Genomic DNA, 19377 nt, shown 5'->3' on the forward strand with positions numbered 1-19377 from the left:
GATCCCAACCATCTTGTTTCAATAGCGAGCATTATGTATGAATACCAGGGTAGCTATCGTTTCCTGTTGTTGAAATGTGAGTGTCCTGTGTGATGCAGACCAGAAGGTGGCACCATACACATTTAAGGGACATTTTATGTTTATTTAAACTTTTATTTTATTTGAAACATGTTTATTGAATTTATTGTGGTGACTTTTGTTAATAAGTAATATAGGTTTCAGGTGTACAATTCTATGCTACATCATCTGTATATTGTATTGTGTTCACCACCCCAAGTCAAATCTCCTTCCGTCACCATTTATCCCCCCTTACCCTCTTTGGGACATTTGATATTTAAATGTCAGTGGGCTCGCTGCACAGGTAGCAATTTGTGAGAAGTTCCTCTAATTGGATGGTTTGAAGAGCAAATCCACCTTTGCTGTGTTCAGCGGGCCTTGCCCTTTGGGGCGGTCGGGGCACTCACGGTCTACATGTCTCCCTCTCCTCTCCAGTGCAGTGGGAGAACAGAGTCACAAGAGTCTGAGGACTTCCTTTGAAATCTTCGCTTTACCATTTATAGTGTGTGCAGCCCTGCGCATGGCACTTAACCTTGGTTTTGCTCAATATAATTTCAGATTAATAAGAACTCTTGTCATTTGGCTCTGAGGCTAAAATGAAATAATGTATGCTAAGTGTGTTACATGTTGTCAGGATTGCATACTTAGTCTTTGTTTGAATTAGTAAAAGGGCACTGTTGTGGGGTGTTGTAGCCTCTCAGACTGGCATGGTGAGTGGAGAGCTGGCTGGATTGGAGTTCCCATCAGCCCCTGCCTGGGCCAAGTGCCTTTGTGGCTGCCCTCCTGTCCCTTCCTCCAGCCATATCTGGAGGCCTGTAAACCTGGAGTTTGTTGATATGACTGGGCTCATCTTAAATGTCTAAGTGTTGCTAGTATTGCCTTCAGAAGAGTACAAGGCTGCAATATTACTCTTTTAGAGGGAGACGGCAGAGAGATAACCAGGACAATTTAAGACATATAGCCTTAAAATATACCATAAGTATGCTAAAGTGCCAGAGTGGGAGGCAAAGCAAAAGTGAATAAATTGAACGAAGAATTTTTGGAGACCTGAAGTGCAAGCTTAGCCCTCAAAGCAGGTAATTTTACCTGCTTGGAAAATTGGATCTGTTAACATTTGGAATGTTGAAATTTCTGGATAACATAACCAGGTGTCTAAAACACAGGTTCCTGTGACGGGTGACTTCGAGCTGTGCTGCTCTAGCAGTGGGACAGGTTGCTATGGAAACCCTGAATCTGGAAGTTCCTCCATGCCTTGGAAAAGCTGTCAGTTACATCCATGCGCTTGGGGAGCCTAATGAAAACAGACACTTGTCATTTTTCCAGCAGCCATCTACCATTATATACATTTAAAATATGTTCACGGAGAGAAAAGCCTGCGGTTAAGTTTAGCTGTTTATTTTAAAAAGAATTCCCTTGTGTGGCTTTGATTCTCTTTCTCTCCTACGTTAAAGGAAAAAAAATGTGAGGCCCTCCAGTGTTGGGCAGAAACACAGAGGAGTTACTTGTGGTGGTTCATTCTAGGCTGTTGGAGGAAGCCCCATCCTTCAACTCTTATTTACATCACAGTCGGGGGAGGCATTCTATGGGCCTCGCCTTCATATTCACCCCTTTCCAACTGGGAAGCCAGGGGTTCTGGTGTTGCACCATACCAAAACTGACTGATAAGTACTTTCCTTTTAATAGGGCAGGTCAGAGAAGAGACCTTCATTAGACATCACTCTCAGATGCTGGGGAACAAGGAATTTTGTTTTGCTTAGACAGGCTTGCCATGCAAGGCCAGCTGCTGGGACCTGACTCTCTCTGAGAACACAAATCAATAGTCGGTATGCAGGTGATGGCTGGAAGAAGAGCTGGTTCCGAGATGGGCTATTACTATTGGTTTGCCATTGAATGTGGGTGTGTATTTGCTTATTTTTACCCACACATACTATTTTTGAGTTGCAATTTATAGAAAAACTCATATTTCTTATCATGGGTATAATTAATAATAAGATAGGGACATTTTTTTTTCTTTCAAATTGGGCTGGGAACTGAGGACCTTGTGGTCATGAACAATGTCAGGCATCCAAAGAGCTGCAAGCACCTGATTCGTCAAATCTGTCTTCATCTATAGCATATTATGCAGCCAAATGACAATTGAAAATCCCATTCTCACTTTGAGAATTAAAGGTTGGTGCCTCCTTGACTTCTGAGTTTAGGGTGTCCTACTCTATTCTCTCTTCTTATAAATGTCAAATCATAAGTAGGTCAATGGAAGTCAGTGCAGTTGGTTCTCTAGTCAGGCTTGGTTCATAAGAATGTAGTAAACTTTACTACACTTGGTTTGTAGCAATATTTGAAAATTGCATTTTATGCCCTGGATCTGATTGCATCTGGTAATGATCACATCTCTGCTTGGGGCAAAGAGGTTTACAGTACTGATATGGAGAGACACAGATATTGCTTGTCCTCCCGGATTGAAGGAGGTGCAGTAATTATACATATCCCCAAAGTACATATATTGTGGCTCTAGAGAAAGATTATTTCAAGAAACCCTTTCTTGGTATGATAATTAGTACAATAAAAACAGGGAACAGCAAGTCCAAGTCAGATATCTGTCCCCATGGCTCTCTCTTCTAATGTCAAACACTGTAGAGAAGCAGTGTGCAGAATGGTCACCCGCCTCCAATGTGCTGAAGCAGGACATGCAGCACGAAGGTTAGACTGGAAGACTGGCATGGGGTCTCTGTATTCCACTCACTGACTCTGCACCCTGGGGAAGATCACTCAGCCCACTGGCTGCCAGTCTTTCTACCTGTGTTGTAAGAGAGTCTAACTGAATGCACCGTTCCTCCTTGATTCTGTAAGTGCAAAGCCTGCCATGCAACCTTGAGGAGCTAAGCAGATGTCTCCTTCCTGGAAAGGCAGACCCCACTCCCACGGAAGCATGAGTTTTGCCAGAGCTTTCCAGCCTAACCACGAGGTCATTTGAGGTGTGGAACATTTGTCCTATTTCAGCACAGTCTCAGCAAGACTCTAAATACCTCTCTTTCAAACAGCAAATGTTGCCCAGGCAGTGCACTCACCAACACACTCTTCTAATGTTTTTGCACAAAAAGAAGCAATATGTTGCCCTGACTGGGTCTTTCAGTTGGTTTTTAGAGGATTGTGACATTATGGCAGCATGATAGTAGTTTAGATTCTCTTAAAATTTGTGATTTACTACTTCATATAGTAGCATAAAATTAGAAACTTGAAATAAGCAAAGGGGTGGTTAATCTTCCCTATAAGCTTACTAACGACAATAAGTATATAGAGAAAGTTGTTTTTTTCTGGGCAGTGCCTCCTCTGACTCGATGCTCTCTGCCAGCAGAAGGTACAATGACAACAATTACAAACACGATCCTGGCTGTGACCCCTGAATCGTCCCTTTGAAGGAACCTAGATTGTGTCTGAATCTGTTATCTCTGAGGAGGCAAGCTGTCTTCAGAATTGCTTTGGGGACCCCATCATGTCATTGCGAAATTACAGTTAGTAATCTTGCCAACAGTGTTCAGATTAGGTGCAGATAAACTCGAACACATTCGGTTCCCTGATTTTCAATGCTATTTGGAGAATTAAATGATTTAAAGCACTTACTTTCTTTTACTCAAATCTCATCATAGTCCATCAGCATCACAGTACTTTTATTCACCATTTCATTTTTATGTTATCCTATTAGTTGGGAGTAATACAAATAATATTTTTCTTTACTATAGCCCTGTCTCCTCTTTGCCTTTGCTAGAATTCAGGAATTATATACCATTTACTAAATCAGAATTCAGCCATCCTCTAACCAACAATTTTCATAACCCTGTTTTTATTCCTAGCATCTTGCTAGGGATGAAATTAAGGCAGTTCCTTCTGCTTCATGCAAATGACATTTACAACAATGTCTTTAAATCAGAGACCTGAAATGCCTCTCTTAAGTTATTGAGACTGATGGTTTTGCAATCAACTGCACTCCATGGAGTCCCTGCGCTATCTCTGGGAAAGGGAAAGTAAGTTTTGGGATGGAGAGTAAATCAAACTCACAGGCCCTAAGGAACATGAACTGACTGACTATGGCTCCTGTGTGGTGACCTAGCAGAAGTGTAGCACGGATATGTGAAAGCCATCATTCTTCGAGATGTGGCTGTCTCCCTTGAGGCTTCCAGGTGAGACTCACGCTCCCTGTTGTCAGGGAGCCAGTGGCACTGAGTGAGCTCATCAGAGGTGGAGAAGCTGGCCTGGTCCAGGGGCACTTCTGCTTCTCCATACTGGCAACGTCACTGATCACAGGCTGGAAGTGCAAAATGTACTCTCTTCATTCAAGGTCATATAAGGATATAAGGAATGCACATTCCTCCTGTATCACTTTCATACCCTCTGCCACAGCCGTGGAGGGAAATAAATAATCAGAGTACCAAATGGTCAGCTCAGTTTAACAAAACACTGAATGAGGGTCTGCTGGGCAGGAGTGGTGAGAGGAAGAAAAGGTAAGACAGCACCTGCTCATGAGGCGTCCTAACCTGAATGGATACGATGTGGGACATGACAGCCTCAGTGACACGATCAATGGGCCAAGAGAGGGATCAGGGCTGGGGTTATGAACCAGCTTTGGCAGTTTCCTTTCTAAAACTGTGGTCAGCTTTGTGATACAGCGCATGAAAGGAGTTCCCATAACTTGTATCCTGAGGAATTGACTGCAGGCCAGGCCTGTCCTTGAAGTCATGTGGACAGAGTGCCAAGAACCCGTGATTAGTCCCAGCAGACCTGGCCTTGCTCCAGGTTAGTTAGGGCTAGTGAGTTAGGACCCTGACTCCTGAAACATAGGCCAGTGTGAGTTAAGCATATTGTCAGAGTCCTATCCACAGAAATAGGGGGTGGGACATGCTTTCATTTGGCATGCTGAACCCATCACCCCCATCCACTTTTAGATATTTATTTAGTTGGCTTCTGGGACACCAGAAAATTGGGTTTTTCTATCTTACTGGTTACCCTTCTCAGTCTCATCACCGGATATTCCTTCTTTCCTGATCTCTTATGACTGGGATGCCTCTGGGTTTAGTGTTCTCTGTTGGCACTGACTTCTTTGTCAAATCTTGGCATTAAGAGGCATTGATCTTGTGTCCTAGCTGAGGTCTTGATTCTAAACTGCAGCTTTACTCATTCACATTTTATACAACATCTCTGCTTGGGCCTCTCCAAATCTGTAGTTCCAGCTTGGACCTCATGCTTCCTTTCCACCCATTCCTTGGCAATCTTCAACAGCTCCAAGGGTGGCAAAACTGACTTTCCAGTTGCTCAGAGAGAGAGAGAACTTGAGCCATCTTGGTTTCTCTCTTTCTCTCACACGTGACAGACCCAGGGCTTGCCACCTTCTCTGCCACCACTCTGAGATGAGCCATCAGTACCTCATCAACATCCTGGGGGACACCAATGCCTTTCTAACTGCTTTCTTTCCTGCCCCCCATGCACGATCAGTTTTCAGTGAGTAGCCACAGTGACTCATGTGATATCTAAGCCAGATCATGGCACTCTTTAAAACCTCTGCAAGGACTTCTTCATTCACAGAAAGCCAGTGTCCAGATGAGGGAGGATCTGCAGGGTTCAGCCTCAGGGACTTCTCAGATATCCTCCCCTGAGGCCCTTACCCAGTGACTCCACTGACATCCCTGGACCTCTCTTGTACCCACAGCCTCCTGCTAGTCTCCGCACTGGCTGATTCTTCTGCTTTCCTCTATTATCTGCATGTGTGCCTTCCTCACCTTCTTCTAGTCTTCATTCAATGTTCGCCTTCCTGGGACGGCATGCTCAGGTCACTCTGTGTTAAATCCCAACCTACATCTACCCTCCCCACCACCCTCCTTGGCAGGAACTCCTGGGTCTTAGTAAACTTGCTTGACTTCCAATTTTTTCACTCAGAAATTATCACCTTTCACATACAGGTTTTTTTTCCCACTTATTTAGTATGTTTGTTGTTTATCTTTCCTCTATCCTCTCCCCCAGACTGGAATGTAAGGTCCATGTGGGTAGGATTTTTAAACTTTGTTTTGTTTGCTGTTGTATCACAAGTGCATTGCAAAGGGTCTGGTAAAGGCTGAACACTCAAAAAGCTTGTTGAATTTATAAATTCAGAAATCCCATGCTTTCTCAGTAAGTATATCACTTTCAGATACTGGAAGAGTTCGAGTTTAATTTGAAATGGAGTGGTCAAAGGATTCTTAGCCCACTTGTTGATTTTATTCAGTTCTGGAATGTATTTTGTCATATCCCACCACAGAATTTAGATGTGATAAATAAATGTCATCACCCCCCACCCCGAGAAAAAGAGATACTCAAATGTTTGGGGAGAGTCGGATTCTTCATAATCAAGCTGTATGCACTACATTTTGCTCTTCTGAATTTCTGAGACTATCATTCTCTACATGAAACATAGGCCATGTTAGCCCTGATGTGCTAGGTCAGGGACTGTGGGATAATGGACTCTATCACTAAGCTATGTCATTTGCATAAGCCACCAGAGGCCATAGCAGTTGTCTTCACTGGCGTTATCAGTGCCATGAACTTTGATCACATCTTTCATTTTGAATACACGTATGTGCGTCTTTCACCTTGGAGAGCAGAGTGTCTGCCTTGTCCATGTCCGTGTCCTCATGTAAAACACCAGAACGGCATGCTGCCAGGGCTTGACACAGTCAAATCATATTTTTTTCAATAAAGAATCAAGATCAGGAAATAATACTAACCCCAACTTGTTTAAGACCATAACAAAATGATTGATATTTAAGTGCAAAATTTTGTATGACCCAGCACACCTAGGGGGCACTCCAGTGGTGATTCAAATGTAAACAATGCTTTATAATATATTTATAGGTTCCAATGCTGTCTGGGTGCCTTTAATTATTATTTTTTAACTCATTGGCAAAAGGAAAATGGTTGATTCTGATAGCTGTCCTCTAACCCAAAATCTTCTCTATCTCTTTATAACCTTCTGGAGCAAAGAAAGACAGAAAAATACATATGGGCGGCTTTGCAATATAAATGAAACAGGAGGTAAAAAAAGACCAATTCCTCCTGAGCTCAAATCCCACGTTTCCTATGAAAATGTTCCTGTGATTCTTAGCAACTCTCCAAGGCTGGATGAGAGAGATTGCATCGTGGATGTAACAGTCTTAATTAGTAAAATTAACAAGAAAATACTTATCTCTTTATAGTGAATGACAGGAGAACACGACTTAGGGAATGTGTCACTTATGATTGAGCAGAATCACATTTTGGTCTTAATGTATTTGTTTCAACCTGATTAGTTTACAGGCAGATTTTGTTTAGCTTCCTGGATCATGAATATTCTGAATTCTCTGCTTTTCTTATCAGCAAAGAAAAGCAATTTTTAACATGGGGCCTAAATAAACAAAGTACTTTAAACTCTTTACAATTTTCCTACTCTAGAAGCTGATTCTCTGCTTAAAAGGGAAACTAACTATTTCATATTTTTCTTGATGATGAAAGAGGGATTTTATTATTTTATTCCCTTATTTTTTTAAGGGAAGAAACACTTGCATTTTTAAAATTTCACATTACTAATTGTGAGATACTTTTTCTATTCATATTGTAGCTATCAAAATAATCATTTACTCGAACAATTATTTTTCTAAAATAGCACAAATATTTGTCAAACATTTGTTCATTATGAATTCTATGCATATATACTGAGAACCAGTTTATCCTTTGCACGTCAGTGGTTTCATCTAATAGGAAAGAAGCAGATCAATCATATGTAGGTGTCATTTGCTATAGAAAATTTACCAAAAGTCTGTTCTGATTTTATGTGAGAACAACATTTGTAATGAATTCTGTGTTAATCATGAGTCTTATCAATAAATACTTTGTCACTTTTTTCCTTATATGAAGTACAGCTTTAAAAATGCCTCTTTTGGCTTCTGGTCAGGATGGTAGAGTAGGTAACCATGGTACTCTCATCCTCCCACAACCACATCACAATTACAGTTAAACTACAGAACAACCACCACTGAGAACTCCTGAAGTCTAGCTGTCACTGAGGATATACAGAGAAGCCACATGGAGACTGGTAGGAAGAGAAGAGACTTGCACCAGGCTGGTCCCACACCAAAATGTGGCTGTTTAAAATCAGGAGGGATATTTTAGCTGCCGAAGTCTCCCCCTGAGGAGCAAAGGGTCCCAGCCCCACACCCAGTCCCCCAGCCCAGGGGCCCATGCCAAGAAGAGAAGTCCCCGTAACTTCTGATTGTGAAAACCAGTGGGGATTGTGGCTGAGTGAGACTGGGTAGCTGCTGTAGACCCAGGTATTCCTCTTAAAGGGCCATTGCACAGACTTACTCAGGATTACTCGTTTTGAGCTCCAGCAACAGGGCAACAGCTCAAAAGGCGTCAGGGGCATAAAAGGAGAAACTGAATTGTCTGGCATTAGTTTTAGAGCTGGAAGGTCAGCTTTGTCCCAGACAGAAGTGCTGCAGAGACCACTGTTCCTTTGCTGAGCCCTTCTTCTATGGAGTGGGCAGATGGGCATCATATCTGAGTTTTCATCAACCTGAAACTCTACCCCACCCAATTTTGGGGCCTACTGTGGCCTTTTTCAGTGGCATTTCCAGACAAATGGCTTGCTTGGTTCATGCTTTAGGCTTTCCTAAATTCTCAAAGGTTCACAAACCTAAAATAAGCAGTGTCTTGGCTTGGCATGCCCCATAGTTTGTGCTAAGTGGCCCTGGGCCTGACACTAGCAGCTGCCAGCCTTGTTCTCAGCCTGGCCTCCCTGGACTCCTCCAAGCCCAGCACAAGTAGCGTCCATGTGCAGATCACTTTGTAGCTCAAACTGGGTAGCCCTGGGCAGTGGCAGACCTTGCATCTTCCAGGAGGCCCCAGAATTAATACACTCAATGGATAGCTTAAGATATGTCAAAGCACAACCAAACATCTCCATGAGTGACACACTCAAGGGACAGATTCACCTGGCACCAGAGCCCCATGGAAGGAGCCCTGCTCGTAGGGTCAGCTCCTGCTTTGTGGGGTCAGCTCCTGCACAGCAGAACCTCTTCTGTGGGCACGGTCAGTCCTTCCAACTGATGGGGCAACCTTCCCATTGACATGCCAATAGCAATCAAGGCTCAACTACATAAGTGGGTGTAACAGCCCATACAGAGGTTGTACCTGAAGCGTCAAGCTTAGGTGACCTGGGAAGTCATGCAACTGGGCCCCATAGGACACCTACCATGTAAGGTAATTCTCCAAGACCAGGACACTAGCAGCTCTGCTTAACACATAGAAACAAACACAGGGTGGAAGCCAAAATCCCTTATTATTTCAGAGAGGACATTGGACCTTTGAAAATAAATTACATGCATTGACTTCAGGCCACAACTAGCTGAGGTGTTCTCACATGCAGTGTGTTTCTCCTGGGTCCCTGTGAGCTGGAGGATGGAGAGTGCTGGGGGTGGCTGGCACTGGCTGATTCTTTTCTACCCATTGGTGACGATGTGGCCTTGCAATTGTTGCTCAGGAACTAAGAGAGTGTCATATTTATAGTGTTTCATTTAAAATGAGATGTTTCTCAGTGTATATTTGTCCAATGTGGTAATGTAAGTCCAAAAGAAAAAAAGTGACAAAATTAAGAATTGACTTTCTGCCTGACCAGGCAGTGCTGCAGTAGATACAGCATTGGGCTAGGATTCAGAGAGCCCAGGTTCTTAACCCCGAGGTTGCTGGCTTGAGCATGAGATCACCAGCTTGAGTGCAGAGTCACTAGCTTGAGCATGGGATCATAGATATGATCCCATGGTCGCTGGCTTGAGCCCAAAGGTCACTGGCTTGAACAAGGGGTTGCTCATTCTGCTGTAACTCCCACCCCTGGTTAAGGAACATATGAGAAAACAATCAACAAACAACTAAAGACACAAAAGAGCTGCAATGAAGAATTGATGCTTCTCATCTCTCTCCCTTACTATCTGTTTGTCCCTATCTGTCTCCCTCTTTGTCTCTCTCTCTCTCTATCTCTGTCTCAAACACACACAAAAATATGGCTTTCTTGTATTTCTGATGGGGCCCTCCCTGACCTCAAGTGTTAGTGGTAACACCGGACTCAAGAACAAGCTGTGCCTGTTCCTGTTCTGGCCACCACCATGCTTCTGCTAACATCTGTATTCTTTGCCAGAAAAGTTAGGAATTTATAGAGTTGTATGGGTGCCTTTATGTCTGCTCTCTACTCACAAATTCAAAAACTATTTGAGAGGGTGGAAATAAGGACTAGGAGTTAATAAAGTGCTCAGTTTGATCAATCCAAATTTCTGATATTTATCATTGTATTTTCTAGTCATTTTTTTTTGGGGGGGGATGCTTGTGCTGAATCACTGCAGGTACAGATTCACTTCTCCCAGAACAAAGTTATGTTTCCATTTGAGTCCCCTCTTTTATTTACATTTACAACATCAGCATGAGTAGTATTACACTTTCAAACTCTTCAATGGCTTTATTGAGGTAACTTTATTTACAAAAACCTTCACATATATAGGGTGTACAATTTGTTAAGTTACATAGATGTATATACCTAGAAAACCACCAGGAAATTCACAGTCAAGATAAAAAACAGCCCTGGCCGGTTGGCTCAGTGGTAGAGCGTCGGCCTGGTATGCAGAAGTCCCGGGTTCGATTCCCGGCCAGGGCACACAGGAGAAGCGCCCATTTGCTTCTCCACCCCTCCCCCTCTCCTTCCTCTCTGTCTCTCTCTTCCCCTCCTGCAGCCGAGGCTCCATTGGAGCAAAGATGGCCCGGGCACTGGGGATGGCTCCTTGGCCTCTGCCCCAGGTGCTAGAGTGGCTCTGGTCACAACAGAGCGACGCCCCGGAGGGGCAGAGCATCGCCCCCTGGTGGGCAGAATGTTGCCCCTGGTGGGCGTGCCAGGTGGATCCCGGTCGGGCGCATGCAGGAGTCTGTCTGTCTCTCCCCATTTCCAGCTTCAGAAAAATACAAAAACAAACAAACAAACAAACAAAAACATATCCATCATCCTGGACCCCAGTTACCTTGTGCCTTTTTTTAAATTTTTTTACAGGGACAGAGAGAGAGTCAGAGAGAGGGATAGATAGGGAGAGTCAGACGGGAACAGAGAGAAATGAGAAGCATCAATCATTAGTTTTTCGTTGCGACACCGTAGTTGTTCATTGATTGCTTTCTCATATGGGCCATGACCGGGGGCCTTCAGCAGACTGAGTAACCCCCTGCTCAAGCCAGTGACCTTGGGTCCATGCTAGTGAGCTTTTTGCTCAAGTCAGATGAGCCCGTGCTCAAGCTGGCAACCCCGAGTCTTGAACCTGGGTCCTTCTGCATCCCAGTCCGACACTCTATCCACTGCGCCACCGCCTGGTCAGGCCCTTGTGACTTTTTGTAATTTCACCTTCCAGTTCTCAGACTCCCCAGCCCCAGGCAACCACCACTAATCTGATTTCTGTCATTGTAAAAATAGTTTGCATTTTCTGTATTTAATATAAATAAAATGAATTAGAATGTACTATATTTTTGGTCTGGCTTCTTTTACTCACCATAATTCTTTTGCAATTCATTTACATTGTGTGTATTTATAATTTTTCTTCCAATTTTTATTGTTGAGAAATATTTCATTGTATGGCCATAGAGCAATTTCTTTTTCCTGTTGGTGGACATTTGTTTCTAATTGTTGGCTATTACAAACAAAACTATTATTTTTTTATTTTTTTATTATTATTTTTTTTCTGAAGCTGGAAACGGGGAGAGACAGTCAGACAGACTCCCGCATGTGCCCGACCAGGATCCACCTGGCACGCCCACCATGGGGCGACGCTCTGCCCCTCCGGGGGGTTGCTCTGCCGCGACCAGAGCCACTCTAGCGCCTGGGGCAGAGGCCAAGGAGCCATCCCCAGCGCCCGGGCCATCTTTGCTCCAATGGAGCCTTGGCTGCGGGAGGGGAAGAGAGAGACAGAGAGGAAGGAGGGGGGGCGGGGGTGGAGCAGCAAATGGGCGCTTCTCCTATGTGCCCTGGCCGGGAATCGAACCCGGGTCCCCCGCACGCCAGGCCGACGCTCTACCGCTGAGCCAACCGTCCAGGGCAACAAAACTATTATTAACATTAATGTACAAATCTTTGTATGGGCATCAGTTTTAGTTTCTCTTGGGTAAATAGGAGTGGAATGGCTGCATCACATGGAGAATGTTTAATTTTTCATGAAACTGCAATGTGTTTTACAAAGTGTTCATGCCATGTTATATTCCTACGAACAGTGAATGACAGTTCCAGTTGCTCCGCATCCTTGACAACAATTGTTGTGGTCAGCTTTTTAATTTTTGAATTTCTAATTGGTGTATAGTAGAATCTTATTGTGGTTTTAATTAGTGATTCCCTAATAACTAATGATGTTGAGCAATTACTATTGACTAATGTGTATGCACTAGTTTACCATCTCTTTTTGGTAAAATAGTCATTCAACTGTTTGACACATTTAAAATTTTTTTTTTATTTTCTTTCATTGTTTTAGAGTTTTTCATGTATTCTGGATATAGTTTCTCTAACTTTGTTCTATTATTCTTCTCTAGTTCATTAATTTCAATTTAATTTTTACTCTTTTGCCTACTTTGTTTTTATATTGTTCTTTTTTGTAGTTTAAAATAAAAGATGTGGTAATTGAATTGAGAACTTAAAAAAAAGACACCTCTCAGTGGTGTTTGATATAAACTTCCCCTTCAGTTCTGCCTTAGTTGCATTTTGCAATTTTTGACATTTTTTTAAAATCATCATTCAGTTGAAAATATAAATTTTTCAGTTTGGATTTCTTCTTTGAGTTGTGAATTATTATTATTATTATTTTTTTTTGAGGGCAGACAAGCCCATGAATTGTTTAGAAGCACAACTAAGAGAGAAGTAAGTGCCCATGAAAATGAGAAAATGAATACAGGCTGTGGGGCTTTGTGTGGCAGGCGGGTCAGTGTAGAGAGGACGGGAGGTTGAACAGAACTATGGAGGACAGTGCGGCCCAGTAGAGTAAGCCCCGATCAAATTATTTGCAGAAGGAGAGTTTTACCATAAGTGAGAAAATACAGAAACAGTTCTGAGTCCTCATAAGTTGGAATACTGATTACTCGATATTTGAAATGAATAGACTTGAAAATGTATGAAACCATGACAACAACCCCGGGAAGACTCGTTTCTGCAGGTGAGTTGAAAGGAACAGGCATCTTTGGGCAGGTTGGGTAACAATGAAGAAGGAAACTTCTCCATGTATGATTCTATCCCCAGAGACATTGTACTAGGAGAAAAGATGCTCTCGAGCTAGGAAACCCAGTAGACTATACAAAAGTTTTAACCTCCTTGCATAGAAGGTGCCAATTGCTGATCTAGAAAAATATAAGGCATTTTAAAATGAAAGGAAATGAAAAGCAGTACTCATACAAAATATCGCTAAATAGAAAATAGAGGGCCTTCGCTGATTGGCTCAGTGACTCAGTTTGTGGAAGTCCCAGGTTTGATTCCTGGTCAGAAGCAACTGTCTGCTTCTCCTTTCTTCTCCCTCTCCCTCCTCCTTTCTCTCTCTCTCTCTTCCCCTCCCAAAGCCATGGCTCCATTGACTTTAGCTTCTGGGGCCCGGGGGCTGAGGATGACTGGTGTAGCACTAAAAATAGCTCAGTTGCGAGCATTGGCCCAAGATGGGGGTTGCCAGGTGGATCTTGACTAGGATGCATGTAGAAATCTGTCTATCTCCCCTCCTCTCACTTAAAAAAAATGGAGAATTAAGAATCACTGTTAGTACTTGAAAACATTTCCTTAAAATAAAAATAAAATAGGAAAACAGTAACACAATGCTCTCTAACAGGAATTAAATACTATTAAATAAATAATTGCAGACGTTAAAGAGCACCTTGATTCAATATTTAGAACTTTGATTCAAAATTAAAAACTAGTAAGAGAAATGAACCAAAAACATTTAAAAAGAAGAAAATAAAATAATTCAGAAAAAATCTGAGGATAAAGGACAAATAATTAATAAATAAAAATTAAATTAAAAGGACTCAAAGCATAATGGTCTGAAATAATAAAATAAAAAAAGAAGTTAATATAATTAAAAAGGAGGTTAGAAGAATCTGAAAAAGAAATTCAAAAGATAAGCACAGAAGATCCAAAATATATATTGTCTATTGGAATCTCTAAATTAAAGCAACAAAATATGAAATGAAACTAAAACTATAAACCAAAAGATATATAAATACAAAATATCTGTAAACTACATATAAAAACGTTGCAGTGTATGTTTGGAAAATTGATCAGTAATGACCAGCTTTGGGACTTATCCCTGGTGAAACTTTTAGATTTTAAAGATTAAAAAAATAATCCTCTGGGCCTTTAGGCAAAAAAGATCATATAGCTGACAAAAGAAAGCGAATCAGGGTGGTGTCAGACTTCCTTCCAGCAACCTACAAAGCAAGAACAAAGGGAGCATCATTTTCAAGAAAGACAAGGAAAAAAAAAGTGATAGCAAAACCTTTTTATGTCTAGACAAGCTGTTCTCTATGTATCAGAGCTCTAAAAACGATTTTAAATATTAAAAACGCTCAGGAGATATTGTATCCAGAGACCTTTCTGAAGAATCTTGAGAGATAATCTTCACTTCACTTCTAGCAAGAGTGAGGGAGGAGCTTTGGCAAAAGGCTGCTGGTGACCACTGGACCACTGGCACTCTGCCCTTGCCCTGAGGAAGGTCTGAGTTTTGCTTTGCCTGCTCTCCACGTTAGTTTGACTTTCAGAAATGCAGCCCACATAGGCAACCTGAAGCCACCCAGGTTGTAATGTTTTTCTACATAAGTGCTGTCTGTGTTGAGCTGCTAAATCTTAAAAAACAAACTGAAAATGTTCTCTGTGGATTCCTTCCCCTGTTCTGACTGCTTAAGGTAGCAGACAGATGAATGACAGATGAATCCCTTTTGGCAGGGAAGGAAGGGCAGGAGGCTGCAGTTTGCCCAAGAAAATTTGCAGAGAATCTATGAATTTGAGTCAGACAGACTGGAGCCAAAACTGTCTTTTATGGAAGAAACAATAGAGAAGGGGAGAAGTTTTGATTGGATCCAGTATTCATCCCATGGGTATTTGAATGTCTCTGCTGCTTGACAAAGACAGTGTCTGTGCCCTTCTTATTATATTACATTTGGGAGGTGGCAGGGGAATGTGTTTTAGAGTTTCATAAACCCCTAAGCCCACATAGCATCCTTGGTGCCAGAGGTAGGACATGGGTGTACCTGAATGGCTTTTAAGGGTTTCTTTCCTTTCTTTACATTCCTTGTGAGATAAAACTTGCTCTTCAAGTATGCCTGGTACCAGCAGCACTAGCATTACTGGGGAGCTCTTAGGGAGGCAGAGTCTGTCTGCATTTACAGGGTGTGTCTCAAACTTGAAGACATAGATACATTATCTGGAGATCCTGATCAAAGCAGATATTGATTCAGAAGTCTGGGGTGGGACTTGAAGGTCTACATTTCTAACAAGATATCAAGTGATTTCAATGCTTCTGGTCTTTGTACCACACTAGACCAGAGGCTCAGTTTCTCTCCAGTAGGGGTTTGTTGAGGAAATCCTTTCTGATATCCCGGGCAAACTAATGTCCTGGGTTTCCCTATAAATAGCTAACATATCAATAAGGCACCATACATGGGGAGAAGCTCCAGTGGATCCAGGACCAGGTTCTGTTTATAGTTCTTTCTAGACTAGATTTCCCTTTCCTGGTCTTTTCAGGAAATCTCATAGAGCCATGAATCAGTTTTCAAACCTGCCTTAAAATTTTTAGTGCTTTCTTCCTCATTGTAAAGATTTAAGAAAAGGCTTACTCTTAATGTATAGATACATTCATTTTCAAGACATTAGTAGAAATATGACATAGTAGAATTCCGCAAACAAAAAACACTCCTACTTGATCTTGATTGTTCATCATAATTACATGGGGCCTTTTATGTTATTTATTTATAATTAAAATGTTTTAGTTACAGTTGATATTCAATATCATATTAGTTTCAGGTGTACAGCATAGTAGTTTGACATTTATTAATGTATGAAGTGATCTCCCAGTAAATATTGCAGCCCCTGGGACCACACATAGTTATTACAATGTTACTGACTATATTTCCTGTGCTGTACTTTACATCCTGTGACTACTTTGTAACTATAGATTTGTACTTCTCAATCCCTTCACCTTTTCACCCAGCCCTTCAACCCCCTTTCAGTCTGGCAAGCATTGGTTTGTTCTCTGTATCTAAAAGTTTGTTTGCTTATATTGTTTTTTTTTTTTTTTTTAGATTACACATATAAGTGAAAACATATGGTATTTGTCTTTCTCTGGCTGACTTATTTCACTTAGCCTAATACCCTTTAGGTCTGCACATGTTGCAAATGGTAAAATTTCATTCTTTTTTTAACAGCTCAGTAATATTCCATTGTGTGTGTGTATGTGTATATATATATACACACACACATACATATATATACACACACCACATCTTTAGTTGTCTGCTTTCAGTTGAAAATTTATATTTTTAAGAAATTATTAATAAATATGTAGTTATTGTCATTATATTGTTTTCCAATTGTATTTGTAGTTTATATCTTATTCTCTTGCTCTCTTTTATATGTTGATCACTTTCTATGGTGGTGCATTTGGATTCATTTATCTATTTTTTTTAAGTTTTTGTTTTCTTTCTTTTCTGAAGTGAGAAGTGAGGAAGGAGGCAGAGACAGATTCCCACATATGCCAGACTGGGATCCACCCGGCATGCCCACTAGAGGGTGATGCTTTGCCCATGTGGGCCGTTACTCCTTTGCAACTGGAGCAATTCTAGCACCTGGGGCAGAGGCCATGGAGCCATTCTCAGTGCTTGGACCAACTTTGCTCCAGTGGAGCCTTGGCTGTGGGAGGGGAAGAGAGAGATAAAGAGGAAGGAGGAGAAGGGTGGAGAAGCAGATGGGTGCTTCTCCTGTGTGCCCTGGCTGGAAATCAAACCCGGGACATCCACATGCTGGGCTGACACTCTACCACTGAGCCAACTGGCCAGGACCTTAGATCCATTTATCTTTATTTTTTATATACCTCTGGTAAATTTTTGGTTTGTGGTTACCATGCATTTCATATATACCAAGCTGTGTTCATAGCAGTCTATTTTAAACTGATGGTCCTTTAAGTTCAAACACATCCTAAAATCCTTACCATTTTTACTCCCTTCCTCCACATTTTGTCTTTTTTTTTTACTTCTTTTATGTGTGTGTTTTTGTTTATATCCCTTAGTTTACTGTTACATATAATCTTCCTACTTTTGCTTTTTAATCTTTGTACTGACTTTAGTATTGGTTGATCCATGACTTTTATAGGAGTTTGCCTTTTAAAAAATGCAACTTCCTAGGACTCATCTCAGAGATATTGAATCAGAATGGGGACAGGTATCTGCATTTTTACAAACATCAGGGGTAATTCTGATGCAGTCAGTTTGAGAACACTCCTCTGTGTGAGTCCCTTAGAGTTGTATAACCTAGTGGTATAAGGTCAAACAGATAAAAAATGGAGAAAATAATAAGATATAGAAGTAACCTAATTAACAAGTTTGACCTCTTAGAGAAATAAAGACCTGTGTACTCAGTAACAGGAAAATACACATCATTTTACAAATATATATGTCATATTTTCCTGAACTGTCCACATGCTAGATAGGATATTGATCACATCTCAACAAATGTAAAAGAGTGATTAATATACCCATTGTATTTTCTATGAACAATACAATTATATTGTGTTTCGACAACAAAAACATTTTTTATTAAACCTCCACATGTTTAGAAATTAGAAAATATACTTCTAGAAAAAACATAGGTCAAAGATAAAATCATAATGAATATTAGAAAATGTTTAGTCTAGAAAAATTAAGCTACTAAAGACTGAAGTTTGTGGGCTGAAGAGAAGTGGTAATTCAAACTCATATTAGGAGAAAAGAAAATCTAAAAACTAAACTAAAATCTGTAAACTAAGAATAAAATTTAAGAAATTTAAAAGTGAGAAACAGACTAAGAGCAAAAAGAACATAGAAAATAAAATATAACTAAATGCAAAGTTGGTATTTTTAAAAGATCAAAAATATTTGAAAAGATCGAATAAAGTCAGAAAAGAAATAAAGCAATATTAGAAATAAAAAAGAGGGCATGTCAAAATGTAAGACCAAAATAGAATGAAATACATAATGAGACATCTATAAATTTGAAAATCAAAACAAAATTATCAGAAATTATAATTTATCAAAATTGAACCAAGAAAAAATAAAAACCAACAAATTAAACTAACTGCTAAAATATTTCCTCATTCAGAAAACAAAAAACAATAACAAGGAAATAGACCAAAGCAGTTTTACATTTGAATTCTAACAAAGTCTCAAGTAATGAACAATTCAAATAGTATATTCCACTAGCTAATGTAGTATTTATTTATAGTAATAATGATAAAACCATAAAAGGACAGTACAAGGAAGAAAACTCTAGGCCAATCTAATTTCTGAACATAGATGGAAAATTTTTTAAATATTTGGTAAATGAATTCATAGTATATAAAAAGATAATATATGATATCTGGTATGAATTATCTATGAAAGTATGGGACATTTAACATTAAAACATTATTATTGTATTTACCACATTAAAGTAATAGGGGAGAAAAGCACATTAATGTACACATTTTCAGTGTCCATGTGCATTCAGTAATAAAAAATTATTAGAAAACTAGAAAGTAATAGTAATAGAAACTTCCTGAATCTGATAAAAGGTGTCTCTGCACATTTTACTGCAGATAGTCTCTACATAGAGTTCTTTCATTATTGTCCATGTAAAGTAGCCACCTTGCCTTCCAGTTACTGTCTTCATTTCTATTTATTGCCTTCATGTTAATACTTGCATTTGAAATGTTTCTGACTGGTTTAATAGCTAACCTCTGATATTTGTGTGGGAGGTGACTCTGTCTTTAAACCACTGTCTATAAACCACTTTAATAGTATCTTTGCACATAGTAGGTATCCAATAAATACATGTAGAATTAATAAAGCTAGCTTTCAATCACCTCCATGTTCTCTGTTTAAGAATATAGTAAAAAGTAGAGCAAGATGTGATGGAAATCTTATGACATGTAACATGTTCAAGTGCTTACAGATGAACTAAAGTTGGCATACAATCTCTCTTGTGCCTAGGGAGCAGCTTAGAAATGTCGTTCTGTAATTAGTGCATCCTGGAACACTACCACCCATCTC

General features: G+C 40.5%; 1 non-coding gene across 1 annotated transcript; it reads left to right on the forward strand.

The window, feature by feature from the left end:
• The first annotated feature begins 10680 nt into the window (after window positions 1-10680).
• On the forward strand, window positions 10681-10756 carry TRNAT-GGU (transfer RNA threonine (anticodon GGU)). Its single transcript has one exon. It is a non-coding gene; the product is annotated as a tRNA-Thr (tRNA).
• The last annotated feature ends 8621 nt before the right edge of the window (window positions 10757-19377 follow it).

Source organism: Saccopteryx bilineata, chromosome 9 (genome assembly GCF_036850765.1).
Source record: "Saccopteryx bilineata isolate mSacBil1 chromosome 9, mSacBil1_pri_phased_curated, whole genome shotgun sequence".
Taxonomy (NCBI): domain Eukaryota; kingdom Metazoa; phylum Chordata; class Mammalia; order Chiroptera; family Emballonuridae; genus Saccopteryx; species Saccopteryx bilineata.